The sequence below is a fragment of the Triticum urartu genome, chromosome 6 (genome assembly GCF_003073215.2).
Source record: "Triticum urartu cultivar G1812 chromosome 6, Tu2.1, whole genome shotgun sequence".
In the NCBI taxonomy this organism is placed as follows: domain Eukaryota; kingdom Viridiplantae; phylum Streptophyta; class Magnoliopsida; order Poales; family Poaceae; genus Triticum; species Triticum urartu.
Window position 1 is genome coordinate 561,316,932 of NC_053027.1, and position 14,034 is coordinate 561,330,965.

General features: G+C 42.4%; 1 pseudogene; it reads right to left on the minus strand.

Moving 5' to 3' along the window:
• Positions 1-3,822: 3,822 nt before the first annotated feature.
• LOC125517025 overlaps positions 3,823-14,034 on the minus strand; it is a 44,790-nt pseudogene continuing 34,578 nt past the window's right edge.

Consider the following 14,034-nt stretch of genomic DNA (forward strand, 5'->3'; position numbering starts at 1 on the left):
CTGAAGACGTACGACTACATCAACCGCGTTGTGCTAACGCTTCCGCTTTCGGTCTACGAGGGTACGTGGACACACTCTCCCCTCTCGTTGCTATGCATCACCATGATCTTGCGTGTGTGTAGGAAATTTTTGAAATTACTACGTTCCCCAACAGAGGCATGGAGGGAGGTGACCGGGAGGAAGGAGGCAGGAGGAGGGAGGTTTAGGGAGGAGGAGGACGAACAAGGCAAGGAGGGAGGAGGCAGGAGGGAGGGATTGGAGGGAAGGAGAGGTAGGAGGAGGACGAACGAGGCAGGCCAGAAAGGGAGGAGGTAGGAGGGAGGAAGGGAGGGAGAGGGAGGTGGAAGGAGAAGGAGGGAGAGAGGTGGGAGGGAGGAGATACCTCGGTGGAAGAGGAGCAGGAGCACAGGTGATCTCTTCCGGTGGCGGCGGGTGACGAGGTCGTGGCGTGGGGAGAGAGTGGAGAGGGAGAGGGAGAGAGTGGAGAGGGAGGGTCGGCCGCGCGGAGGAAGACGATAAGTTTGGTTTAGTAGTAGCGCGGCTTAGGGACAAGCGCAACTACTACTGGCCGTAACAGCAGCGCCTGCTATTAATTCACGCTGCTGCTATGTTGGGCCTACTATGTGGCCAAGTTCAAACTTAGTAATAGTGCCTTAACCTAAAAACATGCTACTACTACTTTGTTAGCTATAGCGCGGTTTGCCGAAGGGCGCTACTACTATATCTAGCCTACCGGCAACGGTGTGGCAATTATAGTAGTAGCGCTTTTTCACCTGGCCACGCTACTACTATCCAAATAGCAGTAGCGCTCTTTGCGAGAACGTGCTACTGCTAATTAGCAGTAGCGGGTCCTTTTAGACAATGCTACTGATAAAATTTTATGTATAAGGTTTTTCCTAGTAGTGTAATATTTTTGCGGTGTGTTTGTTGGGATCCGATGAATTGTGGGTTTATGATTTGAATATTTATGAGAAGTAATTGAGTCTTTTCTGAACTTTATTATGCATGATTGTTATAAGTTTGCACTACTCTCTGATCTATCCGTTTGGTTTGACCAACTATATTGATTTATCTTCAGTGGGAGAGGTGCTTTGTAATGGGTTCAATCTTGATGTGCTCTATATCCCAGTGACTGAAGGGGACAAGACACGTATTTGTATTCATGCCATTAAGGGTAAAACAATGGGGTTTATTCATATTGATTGGATTTACTTTGTCTACATCATGTCATCTTGCTTAAGGCGTTACTCCGTTTTTATGAACTTAATACTATATATGCATGCTAGATAGTGGTCGATTGGTGGAGTAATAGTAGTAGATGCAGACAGGGATTGGTCTACTTGTCTCAGACATGATGCCTATATACATGATCATTGCCTTGGATATTGTCATAAATATGTGCTTTTCTATCAATTGCCCAACAGTAATTTGTTCACCCATTGTATGCTATGTGTTCGAGAGAAGCCTCTAGTGAAAACTATGCCCCCTGGTCTACCTTTATCACAATATAAAACAAAATTATTGTTGCTGCATTTTTATTTTTTTTATTTTGTTTTGCAATTTATCTATCTACCACTACAAAATTTGATCCTTGCAAGTAACGAATTCAAGGGGATTGACAATCCTCTTGCCCGCGTTGGGTGCAAACATTTGTTTTTGTGTGTGCAGGTGATGTTCATGAGGCCTTGCATGATTCTCCTATTGGTTCGATAAACCTTGGTTCTCGCTGAGGAAAATACTTATCTCTATTGTACTACATCTCCCCTCCTCTTTGGGGGAAAATCCCAACACAGCTCACAAGTAGCAGTCACTAACAAAGGAGGCCTGCACATCGATTGATGTAAATTACACGGGAGGAATTATTTTTTGAGAATATATGCAGAGCGCCCGGGCTGAGGTCGCGGCAAATCAAGCGCAAACAGACATGGCACGTGGCATCTATTTGCCGTGTTTAGCTCTTGGCGTGTGTTGTTTTTGTTGAGTATGCTTCCTTCGTTGTGTTCTTTGTTACTTCAACTCAGCAACAACATCTCATTCCCGTGTGCTTAACTTATCCGAGTATGACTCTCGGAGTATATCTCTTAGCCGAGAGCCCATGCTTTGACTCTAGGCATACAAACAAACACTCGACATACAATGAAATTTGAATAGTTTTATAAGACAAGTTTCTATTTTTTTCATAGTGCACTTAAGAATGTGTAAAGTCAACACAGATCAAATATGTTGATTATAATGAAACTATATTATGAAAAATAAAATCTACTTTGTTATTGTTAGCTTAATATAATTTGGTATCTATTAGGATGGAAAACCCACCAGCAAAGAAAGCACATCCATGCATTGAGTGACTTTTTTTGCACATGGTACTATTCATCCTCAAAGTCCATGATTTTTTTTGTACATTCAAGGTATTTCCTCCTGAATTTTCACACACATATAAATTTCAGCTTTGCATCCTTACATATATTTTTAGTTGTTTTTCAATCGTGAATTTTGACTTTTGATTTTTTTTTCAAAAATTCCGGGCTCCATGGAGCCCGGTCACCAAAATGCCCTTCTCAAGGAACTCAAAAAACACAATTGTTGTCCTTAAAACGGGGACAAGACAAGTGCAATGATAAAATGGTAGCCCCACATAGTTGGATGATTGGACTAGAATTAGGAGTCATCAGGAAGAAAACAATTGGCTCTCCATAACAGCTTCCAGCTAGCTCTAGCCATGAATCATCAAAACAACAAGAAGATTTGAATAATTATTGGCCTGCTCGAACTAGTTTGGAGCTTGTTTGCACGGTTGGTAGTTGTAAAAGCACACTAATGGAAGTTGTCTTCATACCTCACTTTGATTTAATCTCGACCATGAGTCATTCACCTTCTCCTTTCATGTAGAATTATACATGTTAGAGAACCATGTAAGTGAGAACCAATTCTTTACAGAGACCTGATCACCGAAGGGACCTGCTTCCTGATAATCCGCGGATAATGAAAACCAACCTCCATGTGAGTAATAAAATAGCCTCCGTGTAAACTATCTATGATGAGCGCCATGTGATTGTCGAGTAATAATAACATGCTCATCATAAGAAGGCGACATGCACTACTTATGCTGATGTTAAATCAAATCAAGGACCTAACATGATAGTGACATGAGACCTCCAATTTGGTGAAGGTTATGGCAATAAATCAAGTGAAACGTATATGTGGTTCATCTGTCTTCTCACATTGAGAGGTGTTGAGGGAACTAAAATGCATTAAAAGTTTGTGAAGGTTATAGCAATAAATCAAGAATGCACTGAAATGGAACAGATCCATCAAATCTTGAATTAGTAGGCGCACTAAATGTTTGTGTAAGTTAACTATATCGGTGAGAAGAACTACATGTAGAAGGAATGACTCCACGTATGATCACACATACACATCTAGTATCAAGGATTAGTAAATCTGGTACTCCAGAACTAGGAAAAGGCAATCAAGTGCACCTATTAAAGCAAACTTGACACCAAATTCAATATAAGCCGAGTACTACTTTTATCTCCAAAAATAAATAAACATCCAGAAGGAAAGAAAATGCGAAGAAGTGCACAGATTAAAGCAAACTGGACACAGATTCATGTTCTTCAAATTCAGAAATGGTAGCGACGACATAAAAGTTGGCAAAAGACAAGACAACGGTTCATCGGACTCATAAATGGTTGCCACATAGCGACAGTCAACTAGGTAATGGGTCGATTACAATAGAGAATTGTGATGCAACATTTTTGCATCTAAGCTTGGACATAAGCATATGCTAGCCAGAGGGGACAATAGGGTGCTTTCCAATCTTCATAGCCTTATTCCTGAAACACAAAACAAAAAGTTCAGAGCAATGAAAAAATTATCATCTCGGACTGAACATCCAAAATTGAAGGCTTACCCTTTGTCCCGATATACAAGGTTTGCTTCCCATAGAAAAATTGGCCACGGATGGGCATGGCATCGAAGCTCCAAAGGTCCTGTTGCTAATGACATCCCGAGGCACATCAAAATTAAGTAGGCTATCAATCATCTCATCCACGCTATCATCCATAAGATATCTCATCCAAGGTTCGAAATTGACAACATTATTCTCCATAATAGGAGGCGCCAATGAGTTGTAGGTGTTATTCTTGACAAGCACAGGTTCTGCTCCTTCAGCAATGGTAGAAATGGGAGCAATGGATGATATATCAGGAGTCTTGGTGTGATACTTCCAACCCAACTTAGAGAAGCCAAAGGAGTTACTTCCCTGGTCAGAGTACATATTCATAACAGGAGCTTCAACAGGGCAAATAGTGCTCATTGGAGGAACAAATGGCACATTCTCAGGCTGAACAAGCGGCTGCTTTGATGCAAAGTGAGCAGATGGGTGGACAAAAGCATTTTGGTTGACAAGGTTGTTGAATGCTGGTATGAAACTATGTTCCTGTGCTGCACTTGGCTTGGGTACTTTGGGAGAAGCAGGGGGAGCACGACTCTTCTGAGGAAGTTTTGGTTCCTCTGGAAAGTTAATCTTGGCCTTCTTGCCATGGATCCTGCGTGCTTCAACATCATAAGCTCTTGCAGCTTCTTCAGCACTGTTGAAAGTACCAAGCCAGAGACGGACACCCTTGATAGGATCTCTAATTTCCGCACCCCACCTAGCCCGGGAGCGCTGCCGGATACCCATGAATTGGTTCTTACTCTTCCTCTTTGCTGACCTTTGTGCAGAACCATCAACATCATTTGTAGTCATGGTGCTTAAGTCATCTGCAATGGAAGATCGATGTCATTGCTAAGAGAGAGGAAGAAAGACAAGCTTGTCTCACAAAAAGTAATTAATTTCATCATGGACATGAATTCATATGTATGATATCACAATTATTATGAACATTGAACCATCATTGGTGCAGTCCTCTTTAGGTTTGGGTAAAAGCATTAGTATAGAAAAATCCCCATGCAAATCTACAACCATCTAAAACAAGGCAACAACCCAAAAGGCCAAGACTTCCATACAAAACGGAGAGATTCAACCCCTTCTCTATAGATTTTCAATCCTTTCTGACTATAAATAGTAAGCATAAGAATCACCGTCAAATCTCACGAAAAAATATAAATAACAAGATCGACAACCTAGCAACCAAAATTGATTCTCTGAAGGAATAGTGCCGAAACTAGCCTACCAGCCTAATCAGGCAAACATGGCTGAGAAACAAAAATGGCCTAGCCCTTAACCTAATTCCTTGAAATTGGCCTTGAAGCCCACGTCGTCGTTGTCGAAGCCGAGCTCGACCCCAAGCCCGCCTAGCCCCATGAAGCCTCGACTTCCGCCACCACGCCACCAGGGCTCCTTCTTATCAGGCCACAACACCGCCTCCACCGCCCTCCGCATCACCGTCGACGGCTTGAGGGTCGTGAGGATAGTACTACACACTTGTGACATTTAACCAATATATTCTCATAGTCATCGCCCCTCCCCCGTGGACGTTTAACTAATATATTCTCATAAATGTTTGCATGTAATTTTAAGATCCTTACAAATAACTCATAATTAGTTACTTCATTTATTAGCTCAATACTGAACTACGCACTTACAGTATGACTGTACTACTACTGTCGTACACTATCCGTCTGTGTAGGTTGGACGGGTTCATCCAACCTACGTTTAACCAAAAATCTTCTCATAAATGATGGTGTGTAATGCTAAAAAAATCTTCTCATAAATGATTGTGTGTAATGCTAAGGTATTTGCAAATCACTCATAGCTACTTACTCCATTTATTAATTAGCTCAAGATTATACTACACACCTCTAGCATGAGTGTACTACTACGGTCATACTCCGCCCGTCCGAGTTTATTGGACGGGTTCATCCAACCAAATGTTTAACCAAAATCTTGTCATAAATGATTTTATGTAATTTTAAGATACTTGCAAATAATTAATAGCTAGTTATTTCATTTATTAGCTCAAGATTGTAGTACACACCTATAGTATGGCTTTATTACTACTTTCATACTCCCTCCGTCTGGGTTTGTTGGATGAGTTCATCCAACCAAAAGTTGAACCAATATCTTCTCGTAAATGATTGTTTATAACTTTAGAATTTTTGTACATCACCTATAGCTAGTCACTCCATTATTCTCAAAGAAACAAAAAGTTACTCCATTGAGTTACTTGCATGTACTTCATGTGCAATTGACAGCATTATCATATGGTAGTTATATAAACTGTAAGTTAGCATTGCAAATTTCTCATCACATCCTTGAACTAACCATGTGTATGGAGATCTAACATTTTGCAAACCATAAATACAAAAATTTATGAATATCCAAGATTTAACAATGCACATGGCTTATAAACCTTTGTCCTACCTAACAATGGGGCTGCAAGTCTTTCTCGGCTGATTGATGCATATATTGCATTGTTACCATGGGATCAATACATAAATTTTTGTCGGCACTCAATTTACAGAGAGAAAAGGAGTGTAAATAGTGTGAAATTAAAAAGCATACAAGCTTAAACCACACAAAAGCAGGAAACATAAGTGTAAACCACATGATAATAGAAAATGTCTATTGTGGCCAGGCTTATATGCGGTTTCAAACCTTTGTGTCCTACCTAAGAAGAAGAAATTGTTGTAGTACAATATGTTCTACAGCAAACAGGATGAAAACTAACCCTAATACACGGATTAAAAGCAGTTATCACGACATGGGACCGATACCTTTGGACAGGGACATCCTGACGGCAGCTAACGACTTAATCTCCACAACCTTGTGGTTGTTATCCTTATCAGCGACCCCATCACGCCCGAGCTCCAAGTCGGAGTCCCCGGATTCAACCTCGAACTCCTCGTAGTGGTTCTCCATCCTGAGCCTGCTCCCAAACTTACTGAGCCCAAGGATGCGTCGTTTGTCGGGGCTTCTTCTTCTCAAGCCACCGTGCTGCCTCCGTCACCCTCCACGTTACCGCGAGCGTCCTGAGGCTCGCGAGGATCACACCGCCGCATATGGCCGCTAGTACCTCATCGTAGTCATTGGGGGAATGGAGCCTCGCCGAAATTGGCAGAGTTTTTAATGAAGTGGGGGAAGCGGGTGTGTAGGTTGGTAGATGGGGTTGAGGACAGTCCCCTATATACGTGGAGGCACATGACAACTTCACCCTTGCGAGGGCTTCCGTGGTGGGGCCCACGCATTGGTGAGGGGACGTGGAGCGGGTGAAAGGCATGATGTAGGATCTGGAAGTGAGCATTTCCATTCGGGGGAATCTTTTGGGCCGGCCCCTTGAGAGAAGTGGTATTTCTAGTAATGCCCCTAGGAAATGAATGGGTGGATAATTGATTATTTATCTTTAGTAGCACGCCATTTAATTGCTCAAGATTGTACGACACCCCTCCCATGAGAAAAAGTTTGTACGACACTCATGTACTACTATATTATACTCGTATTGTACTCACTAGCATTTTCCAATAAAGATATTAAGGGAAGATCTCTAATTCATCCTTGCAAATCACTCATGGCCACTAGTCCACTAAGTTATTTCTGGAAACACTACTTCATTGAGTTCGTAGCATGTGTGTGAAATCATTAGCGTCATCATTATACACGTAAGTTATATGAATGGGTTTGTCTACAGCAAGTCTAGATGTGTGAATGAGTTATGTCACAACCAAAATGACATCATTTGTTTGTTGGGCCGAGCCTTTGGTGGGTTAGATTGTTGTGGGTTATTGGTTTGTTAGGAACTTTTAAGCTAGGATTTTTCTTCTTTGCATGTTGCATTATTTTATCACTCCTTTAAAGTATAACAAAGTTCCCACCTCCTAGGGGGCTTTGCGGGCAAGAGTGCCACCCTTCATGCCGTCCATTTCCAGGTTGCGTGCCGCGTGGGTCTTTCGGGGGTTCTCTGTGCCGTCCGATCTACCTCGACGATGCGCAACCGGGCGACCCACCTTGGTGGTCCATGACGGGTGGGACGCGGGCGCGCTCGGGACCATCAGCACGGGGCAGCTTCCGGCGCGCCAGCGAGAGCCCTTTCGTTTGCTGCCGTGCGCACAACAATTCAGTCAGACTCGCCTATCGGCGCCTTTGCCTTGCGTCGGGGGATGAGACTTACCTGCTCCCCCGTCGTGTGCCCATCCATGCTCCCGTCTACGTGGCTTGATTTGATTGAAATAAAATAAGGTCCGGCCCCATCCTCTTAAAATCAGGAGGGAGATGATTAAATTAGAAAGAAAAAAGGGAAAAGGACAACCGTAGGATTATGTGGGAGCACGGATGAGAGCACGAGAGCCGGATCCTGCGTCGGGATGGTTCGGGGCGCGTGGCGGTAGTAGCGCTGAGTCGCGCGCGGGGCCTTTTTCCGGCTGTTTCATTGGTCCCCATGTGGTACGCATGTGTGGCACGCGTGGTGCAACGCCCGCGTGCGTCGGCACTGCGTCCACCCCGCTATATAGAGGGTACCATGGAGGGGCTTGGTCCGCTCGGTCACGTAGTGGTTGTCCTGCCCAGACCCGGGCCGTCCATGGTTCTGACCGGCTATCATGGATGGGACGTGCAACGTCGGTTGCCCTCCCCTGGTTGTTTACAAAAGCGCCTTGCGTGCTCTCTCGTTTGGCGTAGCCTTCCATATCCTCCTCATCTGCTGAAGCCGGTGAGCTTCCTCTGGTATCTCTCCCTCGGCGAGCTTCTTTACTGAGCCGATAGAGGAAGAGCATGCGCCCATGCCTGTGCCGGCAAGCCGCCAGTGTCCGGGCCAACAAGCTTGAGCCCAAGGAGCGCTACGACGGGATGATGAAGGAGGTGTATGAGGCGGAACAAGTGCCGGCACCGATCATGGAGCATCTCTCCGTTTTTCGATGGTTGAGGGACAAGGGAGCTTTCTCGGTGTTGGGTGCTTTGTTTGCCGGTGGTGGTGGCAAGAAAATTTTCAAGAAGAATGCAGAGGGCTCCCATGTCTCTAAGCGCTCGAGGAGCAAACGTACTGCTCTCGTTGAGAAAAAGAACAAGCGCTAATGCGAGCAAAGAAATGGTGATGTGCGTCCCAGAAAGTGGAGGAGCTAGACGTTCCTGGATTGTCACGGGCTCATCGCCACTTCGACTGGATGACAAACAACGCCGATGTGGGTGCTTTCAGTTTACTCCATATATACCCACGCGTACAGGGAAATCATCCACGAGTTCCTAATGTGGTCGGGCATATTGTATGGAGTGTTATATTCGTGTTTGTTCATAGTCATGAAAGAAATTCTATGTAGTTGTCTGTTTCTTGTTGTAGCGCCCGCAACGGTGAAATGCCGATAGAGATGGAAAAAAACACCACCCGACATGTTGTCTATTGGTTGCTTTTCTTCTTTGGTGTAGTTGGTCTTTGCGCCTCGAGGGTTCTATTCATGATAACGCCCTATGGGGATAATTGATAAAACGAGTGATCGCTAAGCGTGATATAACTTGTTTAACTTCCCAATGCAGTTGGTCTTTGTGCCAGTGGCGCAACGGGTGGCTCCGGAGGAGGAGTTGTGGATGGCTTCTCCTGCAATGGTAGCAGAATTCACCGTAATTATTTTGATGTTCATGTGCACTGGGCGTAGCTATGGAGCTACACGCTCAGAACACGTATTCACGCCTCGCTTTGCTACCATCTCGAGCCTGAGCCATGGACTCCTCTTTTTAATAAAAGTAGAAGTAGGTGCTTGAGAAGAGCATGGAAGTGACAACTAGTTCTTGAGTGAAACCTGATTACAGTAGGGACACACTTCCTCATAAATTGTGGACAAGAATAACTAAACCTCCACATAAATAAAAAAATTGCCTTCGTGGAAGCTACTCCCTCCGTCCCGTAATATAAGAACGTTTTTGACACTAGTGTAGTGTCCAAAACATTCTTATATTATGGGATGGAGGGAGTACCTGGGTAAATACCGCCACGTGATTGGTGAGTAACAATAGCATGCTCATCTTAAGACGGTGATGTCCACTGCATATGTGATTGTCAAATCAAGGACCTAACATGACATTGACATGAGACCACCAATTTGGCGAAGGTTCTAGTAACACCAACCAAATCAAGTGAAATGTATCCTTTGTTCACGTGGCTGCTCACATCAAAAAGGTAGAAAAGGTAATGATTTAAGAATGCACTGAAATGAAATAGATCCTCAAATCATGAAATAGTTGCACCAGTATTTATACAAGATAAAATACATCTGTATGAAATTAAGAACTACACATAGAAAAAGCATCCCTAAAAACACATAAAAGCAACTCCAAATGGTCATGCAGCTACTATGAAAACAAATTCAAATTTGGTACAGGTTGCCATAAGCTTGAAGTGAATAGATAGAATCAGTGTTGTCCCATAGAATATCAAAAAGGTTTTTCTTACCTCACCTTTACGGTACAAATTGTGCAAGCAAACGGGCAATTTTAAATCTAACAGATAAACTTATGTATAGTCCTATCGCATGATGGCACCGATGCGGCTCCTCTCATCCACGTGATGGAGTTGCCCATCCAGTGCCAGCCAAGAGGGCCACATTCAGTGTTTTGACCCCTTTTCAAAACGTCACCACGATCTGACCCCACTTTGTAAAAATTTCATATCTGACTATTTTTGCTTCCGCTATTGTCCTTGGCGGCAGGGTAGCACATCCTATCACCGGGGCCACTAGTGGTAGGACTACCTACACCGTCACGCCCGTTCGGTGCGAAAAACACCCTATCTCCAAGGTCCTTAGTGGTAGGGACATGCATACAATTTTTATATGGTCATGCATGCAATAAACAACGGTGAAGAACCTATCACCAAGGACCATGACGATAGCGTCTTTTTCACACTGAACGGGCGTGACGACGCAGGTAAGTCCTACCGTCAGAGACCCTGACGGTATGATGTGATATGCTACCGCCAAGGCCAAGGGCGGTAGGAAAGGGGCCAGATTCTGATTTTTTTAAAATGGGGTCAGATCGTAGTGAAGTTTCGAAAAAAAAGGGTCAAAAAAGTGAATTTGGCCGCCGAGGAGCAGCATGCTCCTTCTGCTGCCTCGGTCACCATACAAGGAGAGAGGGTAGAGCTGCAGATTGGCCTGCCAATGATAGGCACACTACTCGATGCTCCTGAATCCATGGATGACGATCTGCACCTTGCCCCTACTGGTCCTGCCTTGTCAACATACGTGGAGCCAAAGCCCTTGCATGCCATCGATACATGTACGTGCTCGCCATAACCAGTCTCCGATCCTGGTAAACCGTGCCCACTACCTCTCAGGGGGCCTGGCCAAATTAATGGGCTGAGAGACGTTCCGGCCCAGCTGGGCTCTCCTGAGTCCTGACCGGCCCGAAGTTTTGCTTTGGGCCTGTAAAGCACTCTGATGCCGACCGGGACGCACGGGCGCCCCTATATCTTGCCTTCAACGAGAGGGTAGGAACCCTCACTGAAGAAGAGACCGAGATGAGCCTGCCCAGGAGCGTGGGAGGCCACAGCCTCCTACTTTTACGTTTTCTATTTCGTTTTTTGCTTTATTTTTTATTTTTTTTATACTTTAAAATATTCTAAACATATAAATTACAAAAAAGTCTATAAAATAACATTAGAAATATGTTGACCAAGCATTTGAAAAATGTTAAATGTGTATAGTAAAAATGTTTATCACGAATACGAAAAATGTATAATAAATTGGATCATGTATTTTAAAAATGCTAATCTAGCATTTCAATTTTTTGAACAAGTATTTGAAAAACATTGATCAAGCATTTAAAAAATGCTACATGTGTATAGAAAAAATGTTGACCATGTATTAAAAAATGATGATTTTTTGTTATCATGTAGTTAAAAATGTTAATCTAGTATTTGACAAAAAATGTTGATTAAGTAATTCAAAAATGGTGATAAAGCATATGAAAAATGTTAAATATGTATAGAAACAAACTTGACCATGTATTAAAAAAGGTGAAATTATTTGATCATATATATATATGTGTGTGTGTGTGTGTGTGTGTGTGTGTGTGTGTGTGTGTGTGTGTTAATCATGCATTTGAAAAAAATGTTGAACAACTGTTTGTAAAATGTTGATCAACCAGTGTATAGAAAAAATGTTGACCATGCATTAAAAAAGATGATTCTATTTTATCATGTATATAAAAATATTAATCAAGCATTTGAAACAATGTTGAACAAGTATTTCAAAAATGTTAATCAAGCATTTGGAAAATGTAAATGTTTACACAAAAAAGGTTGACCATGTGTTAAAAAATGTTAATATTGCATTTAGAAAATGTTAATCAAGCATTTTAAAATTGTATAAAATGTGTATAAAAATGTTGACCATGTATTAAAAGAGTGTTAAATTTGTATTGGAAAATGTTAAATGTATATTAGAATTTTTTTGTTGATATATAAAAAAAATGTAGAAATGAAAAAAAAAAAGAAAAAAGAAAAGAGGAAAAAAGAAAATAAAAACCTAAAGAAACAAATGAAAAAACTAGAGAAGAAAAAGCAAAAATAAAACAAAAAGAAACAAAAGAAAACGGAAAAAGAAAACAAGTAGGTTGAGCCCCCGCTACATAACACAAACAGTTGGCGGGTGCAATGGCTAGCAACGCTTGCTGTCTTCCGGGAGCTCCACGGTTGATCCCTCGTTCTCCCTTTTTTTCTTCTCGTTTTCTTAACTGTGCGCGAAATGGGCCACCCCGACTACTGTAGTCGCTTCAGCGAGACAACCTAGGGTCTCACTAATGGCTAGGTATAGTCGCCGAGGGCACGCGCAACTCACCTATGACACATTATCGCCTTCGCATCCTATCTAGGAGTTGCTTACGACCCCCCCCCCCCCCCCAAATTTTTGTGGTACCGGGTTGCAGCATCTGTTCCACCTGATACCCATGGTATCACAAAACCACACCGCAAATCATGATCTCAGACAACATAATGTAAATAAGAAAGGTAATAAATAACAAACTTATTAATTTTTGAACATCATAGAATACAATAATTCTCGCATGCAACAAATGTGCATATCCGAATAACAAATGGTCTGGAATTAAAAGAACTAGTTGTTAACCCGTGCATTTGCACGGGATAGTGCATACAATGTTTTAGAGACATTGATTTATTAAGAAAAATAGAATGTCGAGTATTATGCCTTAAATGTAAAGTACATTGCTCAAATTAACTAAACAAATTGTCTTCTTTTGCTGGCTTTGACTGCACATACTCTCAGCGTTTACACAATTGACTTTGAAATATTACATGTCGTACAATAAATCTAATTAGAATCTCAGTAACATAGTAGTATATTTTCTGAGGTCACTACATAATAGACATGATAAGGTATTTATTTTAGTTCTCAAACCTTATCATAATACTATTGAAACAACACTTACAAATGGGAGGAAACATTACGATGAAATGACAATATGATTTACGATTTATTAAACAAATCTGATTTAGTATGACTCATGAATAGCTATATTTGTGTGGTGACCTTTTGAGGTTACAATGAACCAAATATGCAACACCTAGTCCACACTTGTCGATATGAGAATCCAACAATATTAATTTTTATGACATGCATTAACATTTTACTAGTTAATTATCTAGTTAAACTTTGACCCAAAATACTATGAAGACTAATAAACTAAGATGAAGGTAATACACAGTGAATCGCTAAAGGTAATGCTACGTAGATTACAAACTAGTCCAAGTGACCCAGGGTCGCACTAGTAGAAAAAGGGTCAAACGTGAAGCACATTAGTGCCGGTTTGTATTTGAGCCGGCACTAATGTATACATTAGTGCCGGTTCCAACGGCTAGCCGGGCCGCTTTCATTAGTACCGGTTCGTGGCAAACCTTTAGCACCGGTTCATGCCACGAATCGATACTAATGAGAGTGGTGGCAGGATATTGTCAGACTGGGGCCCCTCCAGCCCCTTTAGTACCGGTTCTTGGCACGAACCGGTACTAAAGGTCGTCCTACATAAACCCTTCGTCCACCCGAGCTCGCTCTGTTCTTCCCCTTTCCCCTCTCCTCTCTCTGTTCTTC